Here is a 20,425-nt window from a genome sequence, read left to right on the forward strand (position 1 = left end):
TATTAGCATTTTGTTGGTATGTTAAGAGTACGATTAAATATATTAATTGTGCTTACTATTGGAATAAATCAAGCATTACTATTCGTTCAAGATGACAAGGAGGCCAAACGTTCGCTCTGAGATTTCAGTGTTTAAATAGCAAGCGTGTACGCGGTTTTCCTCCGTTACGCGAGTAACTCAGCCATAGCACCATATTAGAGACTTTTAAATTCAGATTCGTTAGCACTGATATCAAAAACCCCGACAGAGGAGAAGACGACTTCCTTAGAGACCCCATGAGATCAAAATTAGAGTTTTTAGTCCCTATGTGTCATCGCTATGCTAGTGTACTACAAAATTAACCTTCACGGATGAAAAAAAACCCACATTTCTTTCTCTTCTGGTATAAACAATCAAAACATAGGGATTACGGCTGCATGATATTGGGAAACAAAATGACATTGCGATATTTAGTTTTTCTGTTGAACATCTTACTCATTTAGTAAAACTATTAGTGCTGGGCAATGATTATTCAACATTAATCATATCTAAAATAAACGTTTTTTAAAAGCATAATATGTGTGTATATATATATATATATATATATATATATATATATATATATATATATATATATATATATATATATATATATATATATAAAGATTTACATTTATATAATTATATTCATATCATTTCTATTTATATATTTTGGGTGCAATTAATCGTTGCCCAGGCCTAATAACTGCACTTAAAATACGAAATGTTGCAATAATACTTATTTATTATTAATTAAAGAGAGTATTTAATAAAATACCCCTTTAAATACTGTAGAAATACAATACTAATATTTACGTCTTAATTTACATTTACTTGTGCAAATGAGTTCACTCTAAAAATAACAGCCTTGTTGATTTGATGCATTTAGCCGTACATAATATCTATAATATTTTGATACATGGCGCAGCCCTAATGTTTTTGTTGAATACAATGCTCTCTAGAATTATAACATTGCTCCTGTTAACAATACCACCAGCTATTAAGTAGCAATAGAAAGTAACAAATTACTGTTTATGGTGTAAATAAAGCCTACCGGCTCTTTAAAAAAAAGGGCAAAATGTCATTTGATAATAGGAAATACAGGAAATGAAAACGATTGCATGGGGTCTTTAAGGAGAAGCTCAATCCGGGAGGCTCACTTAAATAGGCGACAGCTGCTTACTAACAACTTTAAAAACACTGCATCCCTCCGTTTCAGTGATATTTTACATGCATTCATATATACATACAACACATACTGTATTTAAATAACATTTAACCATTTTCAAACAGACATTTTCCATGTATGTACAAATATCGGACTTTGCGGTCCACACCGATAGGAGAGCATAAAAACAAGTGATGAGAGCTAGCGAGAATTAAACTAGTACAGTCAGTGACAGCACAAACAGTGTGAATTTACTCAGGAGGATGAAAATAAGGGCTCTAGGTGCTTTGGCAAAAACAAAAATGGCGAGAAACTAAAATAAACTCTATTTTGAGGCAACATTGGTTGTTAAGGCTCTACTGTAGTTGTGCTTGTTTAGTATTCACTGACAGACGACGTGTATTGTTGTAGGTTTGAGACGAAAGCATTCGGGGCTGCTATCTGGAATCCTCCGGCTCCGATTTGATGGTCTTCTTTTCAGAGAGGTTGAGGGCACGTGAAGATGCATCTCCTCCGTTTTCTGGAGAATAGAAAATATGTTAAGAGACTTTACTGATACCCTTTTATGCCGTGTATGATATATTACTTGCAAGGTTCCTCATTTGCAAGTTACTTTGGATGAAAGCATCTGTTAAATGAATAATGTAAATGTTAGGTTGGCAATTACAAATACTATATGGATCATTCCTGTCGATAATGCATGTCTAAATGTAATGGTTAAAAATGCCTCACAATGGGTGAAATGAATTTCATTACTTTTAATAACAAAAATACATTTGATGATCAGTTGTTGTAATTTTGCCCTGTCTCCATAAGTTTCTTAAATGGAAAAACTGATCATTTATTAAAAATAAAATACATTAATAGCATTTTTACCATTTCCCCATGTGCTTCTTAAATGGAAAGAGTGTTAATTTATTATTATTAATAAAAATAATAACATAAAAAAAAATTAATTGTGCAACCTTTTTTTATTTGGATCTTTTTGTTTCGGATTATATTTAGTTTTGAGTAAGTGCAGTCAAAAGATTAATCACATCTAAAATAAATGTTTTTGTTGAATGTGTGTGTACTGTGTATATATATTTCAAAGGTATTTACATGTATTTAAATATTTATATAGAAATAGAAAATAATCATAGAAATAAACATAACATTTTATAGAAATATATGCAGCATGTTTTTATTCATATATATACACACACACACACATACACACACACACACACACACTTAAATTACTTGTACATGACATTCAATTTTGAACAAATTCTAAGCTTTCTATGTGGACTTCTAGGAAGGACATTTTTCACTAAGCTCATTGTAATGCATCATTCGAGGAATCTTTTGTCAAGGACACATATGGTGCTGACTTTCTTATGATTCCTTAAATGTTGCCTGTGTTGGCAGCTCAGTAGGTTTAGTCTTTTTGTGTGTGACACATATGCATTTCAACACACACCTGTAGCTGCTGACGTCTTGCTCTCTGCATTAGCGTGATGATGCCTCTTTAACTCATTGGCCAGCTGCTTTCCAAGAGTTGTGTCTCCGTCAGAAGCACTCGTCCTCTGGCTGGTCACCCTCAGATTCAGCGGCCTCTCTCCTGCACGGTCGGAATAAAACAAAGCCTTCGGTTTAACTCATGCTCTCTTTTCACCTCGCAACTGTATTCACGATCGGCGTTTAACAAAACACAAGGCTGCATCATTATGTCCATTAACGAGTCCATGCTAATGCTACGAGACAAGCATTCCCGCCTACCAAAAACACTCAGCACAATACTCTCACTGCTTTTTCGCAACTGAGCTTCATTTGAAATGAATGCACCTTTTTCTTCGACTGCAGCCAGCCAACGCACACGCAGTAATAGCCCGAGGACAGTGAAAGCGACTTGAAGCACACTGATCGTGAGTTGCACTGAACGCGTACACCTTCACACAGCACATTAACCTCCTCTGTCCCTGGCTGGCTGATCTCATTTGTGTCTATTGACAGCCGGTGCAGCATCATGACTAATGTCTGTCATTTTTAACTTAACACAATGCCCTTTAATTACCAGCAGTGGTTGAGGGGACACGTCTCCGCCGCCCCTCCTCACAATAGCTCATTTCAAACCACACAAGGTAACGACCACTGGAGTTCAAGGTTGACCAAAATTCGGAGTGAATTTGAATTAGTCAAGTCCCACGGAAAATGCATTGGAATGACTGGATGAGAAATTCACTAAACTACACATGACAAAAAAATCAATATAGCTAATAAATTCTGAAAACTGTGTTTGTCCACCATGGTTAAAAATAAATAAATAAATCACATTTTTAATTAAATTTTTTTAATTTTTATAAAATTCTTACAGTCAGGACTATGTAGTGTATTATTTTTATATACATTTGATTGTTAATTTAAAATGTTTGCTTTTTACATACTACATCTGAAATTGTATCGGAAAAATTTAATTTATATTTTTAATTTCAAAATATCTATCTTTCTATCTATCCTTTTAATTTACAAAAATTTAAAATTTAATATGAATATAATATTTAATATAATTTCTACATTAATTTGTATTTAGCTTCAATTTCAAGGTTTGGGTTTTTATAGTGTATTGTATTATATTATATTAGATTAGATAATCATTTACAATAGTACATGTATTTAGCAAGGATTTATTCAAATATTTACTCTAATATGAGATATTTATGTTCCAAAAGATTCTTATTTTAAATAAATTAACTTTATATTAATCAAAGAATGTATCAATGCAAACATATTATGGTTTCCACACAAATACTGACTTCAACAGTTAGAAATGTTACTTTAATACCAAGTAACATATCATAATGATTTCTGAAGAATCGCATATTAAAACGGATTTTTTTAAATTGTGATATTTCAGAATATTAATGTGTGTGTTTTAACTGTATTTTTGCTCAATTAAAGCCTTGGTGAACAAAAGAGAAATTCCTGAAAAGACTTCTTTTCATTTTAAACTCCCAACTTTTGACCGGCAGTGTGTGTATATTTACACTCTTTACAATCACAGTCTAGAATGAAACTGCTGCTGTGGTTGAAATGCTATTACTTGCAACCCCCGACGGCACCGATTCATTTCATTAAAGCCCTACCTGCAGAGGGACAGTCAAGGTTAAAGAAGGACAAATTTAGTTCTCATCTAATTCTCACTTTCTGCCTCTGCTTCTCTCTCTGCAGATCCCATACGCCCACTCTGGAGTTCTGAGAACACATGGGATATTAGGAAGCAGAGAGGGATCACGTACTCAAAGAGTTCATGAAGGAGTTATTCTCAGAGCTGGGGAGGGCGAGATCATAGTGTGAATAAACCACAAATGATTATTATAAATAATGAACAGGGTTTCACATTACATCAAATGAGAAATTAAAGCTCATTATGACAGCTAAAGAAAGCTATCTGTTAGCATTAAAATGCTCTCAATGGTAGCTGCCTGGCTGGTGCATAAAAGAAGGAAATGTCATTAAAAGTGAATACCGAATATTAGTTTTTTGAGCATCATTAAGCAATTAACAGTGGCCTGCCACTTAAAAAAAATTTGTTTATGTATAATGAATAATAAAAATCTTCATATCAAATATAAATATTAGCGCTGTCAAACAATTAATTGCATCCAAAATAAAAGTTTGTTTACATAAATACACATACATGCATGTATTTCCGAATTTTTATACTTTTTATATAATATATTTATTTATAAAAAAAAAGTTATTATTATATCTATTATTTACTCAAAATTAGTGGCAAACAATTAACTGCGACAAAATAAATCATCTACACATTTAGGAAAAACATGATATATTTTATATTATATATAAATATAATTATTATCTAAACATAAAAATATAAATCTGTACATTTATACATTATGTGTATGTATTTATATATACATAGTAAATATACACAGAACACATTATGCAAACAAAAACTTATTTTGGATGCGCTTAATCACAATTAATCATTTGACAGCACTAATAAATGTATAAAATATACAATATACTGTGGAAAACCTTATATGCATAAAATATGTTTAATAATCTTTTTTAAATCAAGTTATCTAATTATATCATACCGATGTAGCCAATATATTAAAAAAAGTCCCATGTTGGCCAGGCACTACTTTGCAATGCAAAATCCCTTGTAAACGTGTAAACATTTGTGCCTGTGCTGTGATGCAGATAATCAGTGCTCAGATTCGGTGTATGCGCAGTAATTATCGTCATGTACCAACACGAGGGTCAAAATGAACTCCAGACGGGTGGCATTCTAAGGCACAAGATTAGTAGCAGAACGCAGAGCTGTGTTCATATTTCCACCCGATGTCCCCCTCCCCTCTCTGACACCCACCACCCCGCCTCCGCCTGCAGCTGCCAGATGAGCCCCAGAAATGAGAGTGCCAACAAGAAACGAGAAAACAGAGAGTCTGGAACAGGTGATGCAAGCTACTGAATTATCTGAGAAACAACAACTCAAATGCTTCATTGGTTTTCAGTGCCGTCTAATATCTGGATGGTCAATCAAGAGTAAAAGACAGCTTGTATGCTTTTCTGATCGGAATAATAATAGTTGTTTTGTTCGCTTTTTGGGTCTTGAATTATGAAAATTTATTTCTTGACGTCACGTAAAGCAAAGTGGTTCTTGACTGGATTTGCTTTGTTTTTAATAATGTACCTTTATATTCGAATTATTAAAAACTATTTGCTAATACAAAATTTAAATATATAATAATAATAATAATAATAGTATTGTTTACATAAGGATTAATAATTATGTTATATATCTATATATATATCTCTATCTATCTATCTATCTATCTATCTATATATATATATATATATATATATATATATATATCTATCTATCTATCTATCTATCTATCTATCTATATATATATATATATATATATATATATATATATTATACACATATATATATACACACACACACACATACAGTATACTTAATGCTTATTAAATATACAATAATAAATTATTTATAAATAACATTATAAATATCATAATTTAAAACCACCACACTTTTTTTAACCTTTATAAATACATTCATACTTGTTTATTTTCCTTACTATTAAAATCCAGTGCTCCAGGTCAAATATCCCTAGATAAGAGAATTAAATGGAATTTTATCCAATTTGGTGAATGTCAAAGTCAATAATAAATAAATTAAAATGACAGCCCCAGAAATATGTATTTGTATATATATAGTTCTTGTGTTTAATGTTCGTTTGGTACCTATTGGTAGACAACATTAAAAATATATACTGTAAATTGTCCTTGCAGTTGCTGCACAGCACATTGCTTTGGATAACGTGACATCTCAATTTTATAATGCACAAACTCACCCTGCTGGTCAGTGTTTTTGTCGGCAGAGAGCCCGTTGCTGTTCTGCCTGTCTGTGCTGTGTTTGTAGGGCCCCGGTGGAACCCTCCACTCTAGAGCCTGCAGTCTATCCTGCGCCGCAGCGTCATGCAGTATCTCCATCTGCTTGGCCAACAGACGCTCCAGCTGAACCTATAATATGCACAGACAGCAGGGAGTCAGACAAGCGGATGTGTATAGCATCGTCACGTACAGTGTGACAGAAACGATTTCCAATATTCATCATTCACAACATACTGCAAGTGTAGTGATACAAAACAAAACTAACCATAAACAAACTCCTACAGTTCAAATATCTGCTGAATATGAAACAGGGCTTACAATTACTGTAAATATTTAGTTTTGACTGCATTCATGTTTTCTCTGTGCATTTCCCGGATTATTATTAAAACCACTTGACTGATCCAATAGCACCCCTCCTACATGAGCAACGGCATCCTACCTAAAAAGAGCCAAACAAAAACTTTTACTTTTTTTTTTTACACTGGAAGATGCTATTCACAGTTACAAAATGACACGTTTCCACTTCACAACACAAAAGCAGCATAATTAACTGATGTTTCTGAGACAATGCATTCTATCAATCTATCTCTTGAAAAAAACAAAAACAGAATAATTAAAAAGAAAGGACAGTCCGGAATAGTTTTTAAATGCTGAGAGGTTGCTGTAACAGCTTAAGATACACAATGGAGAGAAGTATCCACTTTGTCTTAGATATAGAAGATATAAGACACAGATGAGATGACTGTTGACAAAAAGTATGGGAAAAGAGATGAAAACGAACACTTTGAGCAATGTAAGAATCATTGCATGCAAAAAAAATGCAATACAAACATGCAGTGCATTGTCAGAATTTTTCCACTAGAGGCGCTACAGCAGATATTAGCATAAACAGTCTTAAATCTACAGTAATTTTCTCTCTATTTCAAGTACTGCCGTAACAGGGTCAAAGTTTGAAGCCAAACATATTTGTATGATTTTATATTTGAATAATATTGCATATTTTAGCTTAATTTATGTTAAAATCTTAAATCAATTAATAAAACACTGACAAATCTGTGAATCTTAAGAAAAAGTTTCTATTTGTTCTCCATTTTAAGTCACTGGTTTTCAGCCTGGGGCTGAAGCGAAACTGTTATCTGAACATAATCATGATTTAAAGGCAAAAATAAATTAAAACATTAGCTATTAAATTGTTATACTAAGTATATTTTACATTTGTAGTATTATAAACAATGTAAATATATTTTATATTATTCATATAATTTTAATATATAATTTATCAAATAAAATGTCATATGTTTGGATTGGTTTGTTGTATTTGGTTTATTTATTGTAATTTATATAAATATTATGAATATTATTTAATATTCATATCCAATTATATAGAAGGGACTAGAGTATTGTCTTGGACAAAGAGCTGTCTAGGACTCACAACAATAAGATTTTTAAGGTCAGCAAAAAGCACTGATCATCAGTTTATCAGGACGCCTCTTACACAAAAATTCAACCATTAATTGTTCCTATAAGAGACCAGTCAACCAAAAAGTAGGTCATGGTCAGGAGGACAGTAGAAGCTCTTGCAGCTACTGACCCAAAACCTGCATGATAGGATACCAGAGCGAGACATGTGGTGGTAGACGGTAGACAGAAGACAGAAGACGGAGTCAGCGAGGCGCCTGAGAGCATTCCTCTCCCACACACAAATAAACACACTGTCATAATGCAGTCAGTCACCTGGATGTTCCGCCCAACCGTCTCCTCTCCTTTAGATCTGGCGTGGGCTAGCTGCTCCTAAAGGTCTCCTGGCGCATGTGAATGGCCTGCAGCGCCTCCTGGAGGTCAAAACAGCCCTCCTGCAGATCGATACACATTCCATTGATACTCCTTCCAGAGGCAGTCAATTTCAAAATGAACTTTGCCATTTTGCTAAATAATGTTTCTGTCCATCCGTGCCGTGTTTCAGCAGGATAAACATACAGTCCAGCTCAGAAATATGCCACTGAATGAATAATCAATCAATCAACCCACTGACTCATAGTTTCGTCCACATGTTAAGCTGTCGAGAGAGTATTTTAACACTGCAAAAATTAAGCAATCACCAAAAACTCCACAAGCACTATGCATGAATTATCCTATCAGGCAAAAATTTGCAAAAAGCCCCACACACTGTGAAGGTCAAAGGCAAGTCTTCAGGTCTTGAAGATGTTTATGATGTGACATTTGTCGTTCTTTATTAAAGCTGTGGGTTTTTTTTTAACTTCACACTTATTTTCCTTTCTTACCAAACAAAATTGACATCATACCACTGTAGATATGTTTTAATCACTGTGTTTTTCAGTGGTTTTTAACTTTGCATCAGAAACGAGTGATCCCTTATAAAATAAAAATCCCTTCATTTGCAAAAAAAAAGTTGTTCCCCAGTGCGCATCAAAAAAATCTTTGACTTTGCGCTATGGGACAGCAAAATCTGACTAACCATTGAATGGATCTTGCTCCACAACATCTGAAATGTTCTGGTCATTCTGAAATGCCAAAGCAAAGTCTATCATCAAAGTATTTCCGTATAATTGCTTCCCAGAACTGTTTCACGACTGCGTTCTTAAACAGCAGGCATCCACCTCCGAAAGCAATTTATTTTGTTTCGTCTGCTGGGTCTGAGGTGCAAGTAATTTATTATACATGAAAATTATATTCAGTGTCTTCTCCTAGTTTTCTTAGTGATATATAGTGAAAGTTTACCAGGAAATGATGATTCTGTTCTCTTTGACTCATCAGATGGAAACAATGTTTCTGATTTCAATTTTGCGCATCCTTGTGGTGTGGAGAGACACAGATGAGATGAACTGCTGAATAAATTCATTGTTTTTACTTTCTTTGCATACTAAAATGATTCTCTTAGCTTCATAAAATACACACTGAACAAGTGACGGCAGATGGACTATTCTGACTATGTCTTTCATACTTTTCTGTACCTAGACAATGTCCATTATTTGGCAGACAATGGGATATTCAAAAGCCTCCCAGGTTTTATCAAGGCTAAATATTCATTTTGGAGTGATGTAACCCTTTAAATGTGCAATTTTGAATGTAAACCTGCAGTAATGGGCAAAGAACTAAAAAACTTAACAGACAGCAATATGAATTGAATAAACGTTTTACTGGAGGTCCATGGGGTTAGTGTGACATTTGAAGAATACCTGAACAGCTCCAGGACAAGCTGTTAATCTCAACCACTTCACAAAGCGAAGCCGCTAATTTTTCACTAACTAAAGCTTCATTCCTCTTGAGCGAAAAGGTCACATACCTAATAAAATGTCATCCCACTTAAGAAACCCCTCAGGATGAGTTTCAACCTGATGGGCGGATGAACAAACAGAACATTTTGTCTGCAGTACCGATATGTCTAAATTGCTACACGAAGGATGAGTTTGAAAACTTCAAATGTTTGCATCAAGGTTGCCATGGGTGCAAACTACCACAGACATTCCAGCCCTTTCACTACTAGTTGGGTGTTTGAGGCAGAGAGGTAACTGCTAATAACAGCTCTGACGCAAATTTGCCAACACTCACGCAGTAACAATGAACTCATCAAGCCACTCCTGCGAGTTATGGCTTTTCTCTTCTTGACGTGGAGCCTGGTCTTCTGGAGCACACAGACAAAGTGTACGCCTGCATGTATACGCATGTGTCTTCAGACTCGGCCCCTTTTCACTTTGTGGTATCTGCGCAAATGCATGGGCGTGGGTGATTCCGAGTGCGCCCACGTAATGATGTCACTTCTACCTCAAGAATACGGGTGGGCGCGCAACTGATCTCATTTGGACCTTGTCTGGGTGCATGTGGGCGGGCGGCTTATTCTCACTGGTGTGGATGGGAGTGTAATGTGGGCAGAGTCGAGGCCAGACAGGGACAGCGAGAGGGAGGGGAAGTTTATGCACTTTTTTTTTCTGCAGTTCAGACACACATGCTATTAACTGTCACACGCTTTGAAATGGCTAAACGCGGAAAATCCATTCTAGAGTGAGTTGGGTTCAAGTGCATCAAGCAGTTAAACTGCATCAACGCAAAAAAAGTACCAAGCGTGAAACAGCAAGACACTAATTTGACTAATTTTTAGTGGTATATAAAAAAAGTTCAGCTTGCTTTGTGCACAAACAAGTTATTTTTGCAAAAAGTGGTGGGGTAGCTTGACCAGTTGGTAAATGGATAAAAGAACGTGTCGAAATATACCCTTGCTTTTAAATGTAGCAGGAAAGTCAGAACGAGTGAATCAGTTTGATTGGCAAATTATTTTTTTGAACCAATTCAGGTAATAGAATAAGCATAGCAGGAAAGTCAGATTCAGTTTAGTGAATCAGTTTAGGAAATAATTCAATGATTTGAGTGGTTTGACCAAACAGTGTGTGACAAGATATAACCTTTCTCTCAGAGAAAGACAGATTCATTTTAGTGAATCAATTTGTTCATAAAAAAAATGATGCACATATTCAGGTAGTTTGACCAAATGGTATGCTGCTTAAAAATCTGACAAAACTTTTCTTTCTGAAACATAGCTGGAAATTAAGATTAGGTTCAGTGAATCAGTTTGTTTAAAAAATTATAACATAATTTGTCCCTCTTGAAAAAGCAGAGAAAGTCCAAATCAATTTAGCAATTCTGTATGTTCATATTAATGTAAAAGTAATTCACAATTTTTAACGGTACACTGCTAAAAAATTAGATAAAAGTTAAGAAAATAAGGAAAGTAGATTCATTTTTACCAGTGTCATTAGTTTGAAGAAATGTTACATTGTTTACAAATATTACAAAAACATACATTCTCTTTAAAGTAGAAGGAAAGACAGTATCAGTTCAGTTCAGTTTACGAGTGGGATGGATGTGTGACTAATCTGTGGCTCTATAAAGAAATAAAAGTGATTTCTACCTTTAAAAAATTCCAGTAATTCTTTTCAGAAATTAAGGCTAACATGAATGTCCCATTTAGAATTATGGCAACTTTAATGAGCATGATATGAGGCATTACATTTATACCGAACAAAAAAATTTACATGGGGAAAAACTGTAGCTAGATACTGCTTAAATGATCTGGATTTGCTGAATAGAAAGTGCTGTTTGGGTGCCTGTCACTGCATGTTGAACTTGCAGATGTCTTTTTTTTCAAACAATGGGTGAGTAATTCACTCCATTATTGTATGTTGCTTCACATAAAAAGTCTATTGCGAAAGACTGTGTTGATAAATATGCTTATAGTACATTCTCAACATGATTTCTGCTGAGTTCAGTGCTTGCGTCGTACTCTAAATATTTCTGCCAAAATAAATACGCAACACGTGCCACAGATACAGTTTCCTGTTAAAGAAAGTTAACATCCTTGCGCATTTTTGTCATAGTGAAATCTTTCTTAAATAATGCCTTTCAATGTTTGTTTTAAAAGCAAATTACTGTGTTTTCTATATTTTCTTTTGTTTTATTTAGTACACTGACTAGAGTAACTACAGTACTGTTTAGGATCAGGTAAAGTTGTGTTGACTGTAATTGGAATTTATGTGTGTAAATATATATTTTTTTATGTTATATTACTAAATATACACACACTTTAATGGCTTAGTTTTTTTATATCATAAATGTTGGGGTTGTAAAATTGTATTCTTATAGCGGTATATAGTTTTATATTCTGTATTGTTCATGGTTTCTAAGCAGTTTTGAAGCAGCTTCTGAGGTGATGGTATTTATTCACATGACTAGTCTGGGAACATGACGTAAAAGTAAGGTAAAACATGATTATTAAGTGAGTAACAATGCAAATTAGGGGAAAAGAAAGGCGCTTGGTAATTTGCCACTGTCTGATAATGATAAGGACTCATTTCTCCTTAGATGTAGAGTGGGTAGAAACCACTGATTTTCGAAGTGGTCACATGTCTGTGCCCATACGCGTAGTGAAACCAGGGCAAAGGTTAAGCGGGCAAACACCTGCTCTTCTTCAGACACCAGCCCAACCCAGAGGCATTGATGTGGGATGTTAGAAGTTTCCAGTAGATCTAACGACTGGACAGTGATCAAATGTGTCACTAGAGAGCCATGAATGGACGCCTGCCATAGAGCACAAAGGCCTCTTCAGCAAACCACATCAATTAGATCACTATGTGTATAGCTAGGCATAGGTCAGACTGATCGCGGATATGTAGGTTATGGAAAAATAACGACCGTGGGCCGGTTAAATATGGATTTAAAAGGTGTGAACGAGGGTGGGCTCGCGAACATTAGTCCTTTGTAACTTCTCCAGGCTGAACTTTGGCCTTTCCCCTACACCATGACATGCAATCCTGATGGAGCTACCCCGCATGCTCCTGCAAAGCCCTCCCACACAGTTCAGTATGCTGACAGGCAGCTATGCAAACAAAAAGCCACTGGACCCACCCAGTGTCAATCCTGCCTCCTACAACAGTTTCCTCGCATATCGGTGTTAGCGCCGCAACAACGCACACTTATAACAAAATGACTTGAGAAATCATGTTGAAAGCTACAGACAGATTATTTGGCGAAATCATCAAGCGGTTTTACTCACCTCGGTTTTAATTCTCTTGGGCGACGGCTCATCTCTGTCACCGCATCGAGATCTGTAGGAAAGAAAATTAAATGTTTAGCCCTGAGCAAGCTTGATAAAACCACTAGCAATTACAGAAAAATGTGTTGTGTATTAAAAATATATTTATTCATTAATTTGTAAAGCTTTGAAGTTTTTTTAAAGAAATTAATACTTTTCCAGTTATTTTATAGTTATAAAAATTAATTATAAATTATTATAAATAATTATTTTAAATGCAAGTAATACTTCACACTAATACTATTTTGCTATATTTTTATTCAAACAAATTTGGGCAGGAGACAAGTCTACCATTATGGATATATTATTACAAATACTTTCCCCAAAATGTTGATATTTTTAATTTTAAGTTATAAAAGAACACCTAATATGCTGATTAGATATGTTCTGCATGGACCCCCTTTAATAGTTTCACAGACCCTGCTTGAAAACCTGTCCTTAAAATACTAATATTTGCTTTGGTAATACTAGCTTTTCACCTGCAAAAAAACTTAGGAGTGCCCTTGGCAAATTTCATTGTGACGTAAGAAGCATTGTACGAAAACTTGACCTAGATAGCTTTCGCAATACCCAGTCCATGACTGTGATGCAATCTTTCAAGTTTTGAATGAGTGATTGCAATTATGTAACGCCAAAAGGAATTTTCCATCCACTGACACGCAAACCTGGCAATCCAGGAAACACCTGCATGGTCTCTTTGGATGGCAGGTTTTGAGTGTCTGATAAAGCCTGTATGCCTTTAGATGCAAAAGAGTGGGAGTGTTCTCATCTCTTCATAGACCTCAGTGCAGTACTTCACACCATGCACTAAGCCGACTTTGATATCACGGCTTGGCTCTAAGCGGACTACCAGAGAGCAGATACTGAGCTGCTCACAATGCATTAGCATGAGCTATCTCTTTCTTGGCTTAAAGGCTAAACATCATGAATGATTACTCTAGTCACTTACGAGGTGTAAAAAGTGATGCATGCAGAGACTTCAAATCCATTAAAGCAAACAAACAACTGCTCTACATTGTGTGTTCTTTATAACAACAAGGAGGAATCTGCTAAATATTTTGGGTTTAGCAGTAGTTTATGCACTGATTTAGGGGTTAAATCTTTTTTAATTTATGATTTACACAATAGTAAATTTTCTTAAATATACATTATGACACTCATATTGAGGGCCTGCATCTGTAAGAAATGGACAAATGGACAATCCTGCCCTGATGCTGTTGTTTACCCAAAGTACTCAAATTGCAATATTTTTACACTGTTACAGAGACATATTGTTAACACTTTTAAGGGGAATTTGTCTGTGTATAAAGAACTAGGATATGAGAATGTATTTTCATTAATATTTTAACAATTGCACGTTTCAGTTTTAACCAAAGGTCCAAAAATAGTCAACCACAGTGTTTCATGTTTGGGAAATGACCTCAAAGTTCTTACTTGCTGGTTCTGTAGGTGTATTTGTACGTGACCTCTCAGGGAAACCTGACGGGCCAGTCCGAAAAAGCTCATCTCTGCGAGTCAGCAAGGCCACCTCCTTCATACAGAGCTGTGCCGCAGCCTCATTCACTGTCAGCTATGCAGAAACAAACAGATTTTTATCATTCGTTTGAATAAATAATACATATTGTTATGTGCTAAGAATTAAACCAGTCCACGAGCAAGCAACACCCCTTGCATGATATTTCTGGTGCAGCCGATTAACCCGATGAAACTACCCTATTGAAAACAAAACAGCATATGCTGCTTAGGGATGCTTTAGGGTTTGAGCTGGTCTAACCTGGTCCTAAGCTGCTTTTAAGATGGTTTAATCATATGCTGGTCCTAAGATAGTCCTAAGCAACTCGACCAGCTTCATTTTGGAGTGAATTACCTATGGACTAGCTTAAATCAGCTGCCATGCTTCAAAACATTTCTAACCAGCATATGCAGTTTTTCTTCCCCAACAGGGTATGCTTAGACATGCATGTTATATTTAAACCCCAAAAGCACCCAGAGCCCTTTAAAACGCACCTCATGCAGAGTCAGATGCTTTCCATCCTTCCTTTTTGAGTCGAATCTCCCATATATGGCGCTATACTTGCGTATTTCCTCCTCCTGTGCGGATCCTCGTCGCTCATGTCGAAGATGTGGCTGATCATCTTGGCAAGCTTCTTATTTCCTTCAACAGTTCTTTAACCTCTCCGAAGGGTCACTCTTGGGCAAAGTCTGGAGCGATTCTTTCCACGCAATCCGCCACGGACTGAACAGCAGCCGCATCCTAGCGCCTCCAGGCCGTCCCGGGAAGACGGAGAGCCCAGTTCAGCCGGGGACAGGCTGTGCTCGCTCTCCGTGCCATGACCTGCCCAGAAACGTGGCTCGCTTCCCACTCTGGAGGCGAAACAGTGGCAGAAGAGTTCCCGTTACCCGATTCTCCTTTTCCGGGATCAACGCAAGCAGCTGCCAAACACTTGGGCACTTTGACTTGGGTCTCTCCCCGGGCGCCATTCCCAGGTAACAATGTGGTGACCCGCCGGGCAGCTTAGCAGCGGGAATGCTGCAGACAGGAAGAGACGTGAGGGGCTGATTGAACAGGGCAGGGTTTGTGACCCAATCTCGCAGAGCTTTCTGTAGGCGTCTGACGTGCAACGGCTTGCTTGCCATGCCTACAGAGCCATGATCTCGAGAAACTCGTCCTCGCCAGCCTCGCAGAGCTGCTGAACGTCATCGCCGCCCTGCTGGATAAAGGCGTCGTAGTAGCACAGCAGGTTGGCCCTCTGAAGGATGCGGTAGAGCTGCAACTCCCCAAGGGTTCTGGGTAAAGTCGCTGCCATACCTGAACAAAGAAAGGAACAAAGTAAGCAATTACAGGAAACAAAGCAAAAGCGCTAGAAGGAGAGGACACTGGTTGCCACAGCAGGGGAGGAAGAGAAATGTGTGGCTGGATCCAAGAGTGGCGACTATAAGAGAGCGCCTGTCAGGCTCCTGGGCTGCTGGGAGAGTCACATACCACACTCCACCTCTGCAACACGCGTAGGTGGGCTCCCTCTCAGCACAGGCCTCATTTGTTTCTACTGGGATCTGGCTTCTACAGCTGCCACTGTCAGGATCTGGATCACAGCAGCACAGATAAAGCGAGATTGGCTGCAGGGGAGGGAGGTGGGGTAATGAAGCCGTGTGGGAGTGGGACGGTAGGTGTGCGTGCTAAGAAGATAACGCTCTGCATTTTACTTTAATTCACCCACTTCTTCCTTAGAAGGATACGGGATTATGAATGCATGACAAACGTGCACGAATAGAGACATAATGCTCTCTCTGCAAACTTTGTCAGAGACTGTAATGCATACCAATGTGGTAACCGAGCTCATTTGCTTATTTTAGATGCATTTTAGAAATTATATGAAAAATACGATATATCTGAGTTTCGGTGTTTTGAATCTGCATTTGCAAAACGCTATTCATTTGTGGATCTGTGCATATTTATAGTGATGATTTACAAATGCATAGACAATGCACACGAAAACTATTCAGTCATTATGAATGATGTTTGGCATCTTTGAATGATATTTTGTGAATGTCACTTAGATTCGTCATAGTTTGTAATTCTGGCTATTCATTTGTCGCAGTAAAAATGAAAAGAATTAAAGGTTCCTCTGACTGGCAAAACACCGGAGAACATCACGGAACCTGTGAAACTTACAAAAGGAACTCCAAGAACCAAGTTCCTACAAGAACTCCAAAGACTGTCAATACTTCCTTCCCCATCACAGGGAAAGCATTGAGAGACACTTAAATTGTACACTGAACTTCACTGAGTACACAACATGATAATTGAGGCACGTTCAAAATGATGCCTAGAGGTTCTCCAGAGGTTTCTCCAGCGTGGCAGTCTGAAGATCTCCAAACAAGTCTTTTAATTTTTAAAGTGGTGAATCATATTTTGTGAATAAGAATTAGGTTACTCATTTGTGAATCATATTTTGTTAATATATTCTATCTGAGACTATTCTGACCCTTAGGGATATGTCAAGAAACTTATATTATTTCAACATCACCAGAAAACAGCATTTACATTAAAATATACCAACTACCCTTTTTATTTTTATTTTTTAGAAATAATCTGCCAAAAAAATTGTTATCTCTTACCCAAAATTTTAAAACAAACACACACTGACATACACATCTACATTTAGACCTTTCTCTGCCTGCTATGAAGTATAAAGACAGAAACTGCACTACAACAATAAACCTATAAATTGCAGAACTTTTATGGCGTTTCTATAATACACTCATATACTTTATATATATATTTTTTTTAAATAAAACAACCATATTTTAAAATAAAAGAACTATGTGAATGCCAGACCTCAATTATTGTTCTTTAAGTGGCAGTAAAAGATGACAGATGCTGCTAAATCATCATGACTGTTAGTGTACTAGAGGTGAGTAAGAACAGTAACACAGCGAGGCTGATAGTGAGTACTGATGAGTGAGTGTATGAGTCTAATGAGGACACCCCACTGCACAGCAGAGTGATCCGCCACTCTAATGGATGACTGAGGCCTAGACCCAAGTGAAGGGTGCCTTGTTGAAACCAATTCAGTATCAGCATGGATGGCACTTAGGCAGCAATTTATCCAAAGCTCTCTCTCCCGCAGCATGCTGGCTTCCTAATGCTGGAGATCTGAGGCCAGGGCTTCACGCCAACACGCTGAGAGCACTCACAGCGCGTGCTCGTGTTGCCCAACAGCGGCCTCTTATCAATCTAAATGAATAATGGATTCACATCGAGACCTGTCCTAAATAGTGCTATGAAGCTATCGAAAAGGCTTCTCTTGAAAGGCAACCTATCAGTCCTGTGCATCAGACTAAATGTTTGCAGAACAGCTGCTCTCTATATAAAATCTACAAGGGCTGTTTTTGTAGAAAGGAACATAAGGCACTACAAGAGGAACACAATCAATTCACTTTTAAGTGGATGACAACACAAGAAAAAGAATCATTTTGTGTGAATATAAGAAGTGAGGTATCTCTTAAAGAAATAAATTCTGTCATCATTTACTCACCTAATTTTGTTTCAAGCGTCACGACTTACTTTCTATTGGAAACACCAAAAGAGATATTTAGAAGAAAGCTCTCGTAGCTTTCATCCATCACGTGAAACTGAAGGGTAAAAAATATGTCAACTTCAATTTTGGTCTGTTCTGCTATGTGTTAAGATGATTCTGAATATTATACTGCACACTTTGCAGAAAAAAGCATCATCATACTCCTACACTTCTTATTTTTTATGCTCCCTAGAAGAGGGAATATAATGAGGATGAACATTTCCATTCTTTTAATAAAAACTGTAACTACAAATATTTAAAGATGTAAAATAACTTGCCACAATGCATCACTTTTCAACTGAGGACCATCAACTCAAGTTCAACTTTGATAATCTTTCTCAAAGCACTTCAAAAGCTGGGTTTTGAAAAACGCGCTAATTTAAGTGGCTGCGCCTTTAAACAAATATTGTATAATTCGTCAGAGGGTCTTTCGAAACCAACAGGGGAATATATTGGTGAGGAAAGTAGAGAAGAAGAACAGGCATGATAAAGTTCACCTATTAGCGTCTGATATTAGTAACATCTGAGTCGGTATATAGGGGGCCCAAGTGTGTACAATGAAGTGGTAAACAATGAGTCATAAATTCACAGGGCACCAACAACACCTCAAAACAAAAATTCCCATTACCTCATTCCAATTTATTATTCAAATGATACACCAAATATGAGGCATCACTAACTATTACTAATGTTTATGGGAACACTAATAAACCATCTCTGACAAAACAGCATTATAGACACTTAACATATTGTTATCACTGTATATATTGTCATTGCAGACCATGGCAGGACTGCTAGAAGGAAATTTGTTACATTTGAATTATTGTTTTATTAAAATTAAAAATAAAATTTGGTATTCAGTATAAAGGAGTAAAATCTCTAGTAAAAACAGAGTACTATCCTCTTAATCGTAAAAAAATATTCTTAAAAAGTTTTCGCCTTAATCTTTGTTTGACAGGGTCAGTAACATTGTGCACCATTTAAAATTTCATGTAAATTGTACTTTTCTACACCATTCATCAAATTCTCACCATCATTTTTAGACCATTTTTTGACCAAACCAGTTGTCACGTCCCAACACCTTTTGGACAGTGTCAATTATTGATTCTAATTATTAGTATTAGCTACAAGACATTTTTTCCTTTACAGGGCACGCTATATTCAATATCAGTTTAACAATACTGTAATATATAATAATAATTACAACAGTCTATAACATTTGAGCTTTTGGATCGTTGCCCTGTAACATCAGCATGCAACTATGTTAATTTTCATCATTATTATCATACGTTACTTTTCCTGTTTATATATAAACAAACCAATAGCTATACAGATTATTGAATATGTCAAATAATAATATTTAATATCCCGTTGCTATATGAAAAAAAAAAAAAAAAATCACACAAATAAAAGCCATTGCACAATGGGAAGCATTGGGAAAACTCTGTCTGGAAGTGAAGAAACGCTAAGGATGCTACACACAGCTGCCGACGACCAGACGCCCACGGGGGCGCGTTCACACACGGTACCGAGAGCTGTCCGGTCTGCACGGCGCGCACATGGATCACAAAAACACGCAGGAAAGTTGCACACAATACACGGATTCAGCGCTCCGCCGCATTTGCAAGCGGCACTGCACAGAAGTACTGACAAAAACGTACCTTTTGGTTTTCTTTCTTTGTCTTTTCCCACCAAAACTCTTCCAAAAGCGCCGTCTGCTTGTTTGATTGTTAAAGTTCTGAAATGTGACGCTCCGTTGATTTACGCGACGCTTCACCTGACGTCCAGCGAGGTGCCGCGCGTTCGGCGGGTAAGCGACGCTCCTTCAGCTCTCTTATTGAATTAACTCTCACGCACTCTGTAGTTTGAACTACGGAGAGGACACTCCTAACTAGTTGGTTTCCCGCTCTCCCCTACTGCCAGAATTGGGATATTCCGCGCTTGCTACATTGCTCTCTCACTCCCACGCGCCTGCGTGACACGCAGATCCTGGCGTGGGCGGTAGCGGCGCGTGGGAGGCTGCTGCATGGAATGCAAACCTCATATCAGCCGCATGCACCACCTCATATATATATATATATATATATATATATATATATATATACATGGACATTTATCATGTTT

The 20,425-nt window shown here is 36.7% G+C and overlaps 1 pseudogene; it reads right to left on the minus strand.

Annotated features, from left to right (window-relative positions):
* Positions 1-921: 921 nt before the first annotated feature.
* LOC122351545 lies at positions 922-20,136 on the minus strand (annotated as a pseudogene).
* Between the last annotated feature and the right edge of the window lie 289 nt (positions 20,137-20,425).

The sequence above is a fragment of the Puntigrus tetrazona genome, chromosome 9 (genome assembly GCF_018831695.1).
Source record: "Puntigrus tetrazona isolate hp1 chromosome 9, ASM1883169v1, whole genome shotgun sequence".
In the NCBI taxonomy this organism is placed as follows: domain Eukaryota; kingdom Metazoa; phylum Chordata; class Actinopteri; order Cypriniformes; family Cyprinidae; genus Puntigrus; species Puntigrus tetrazona.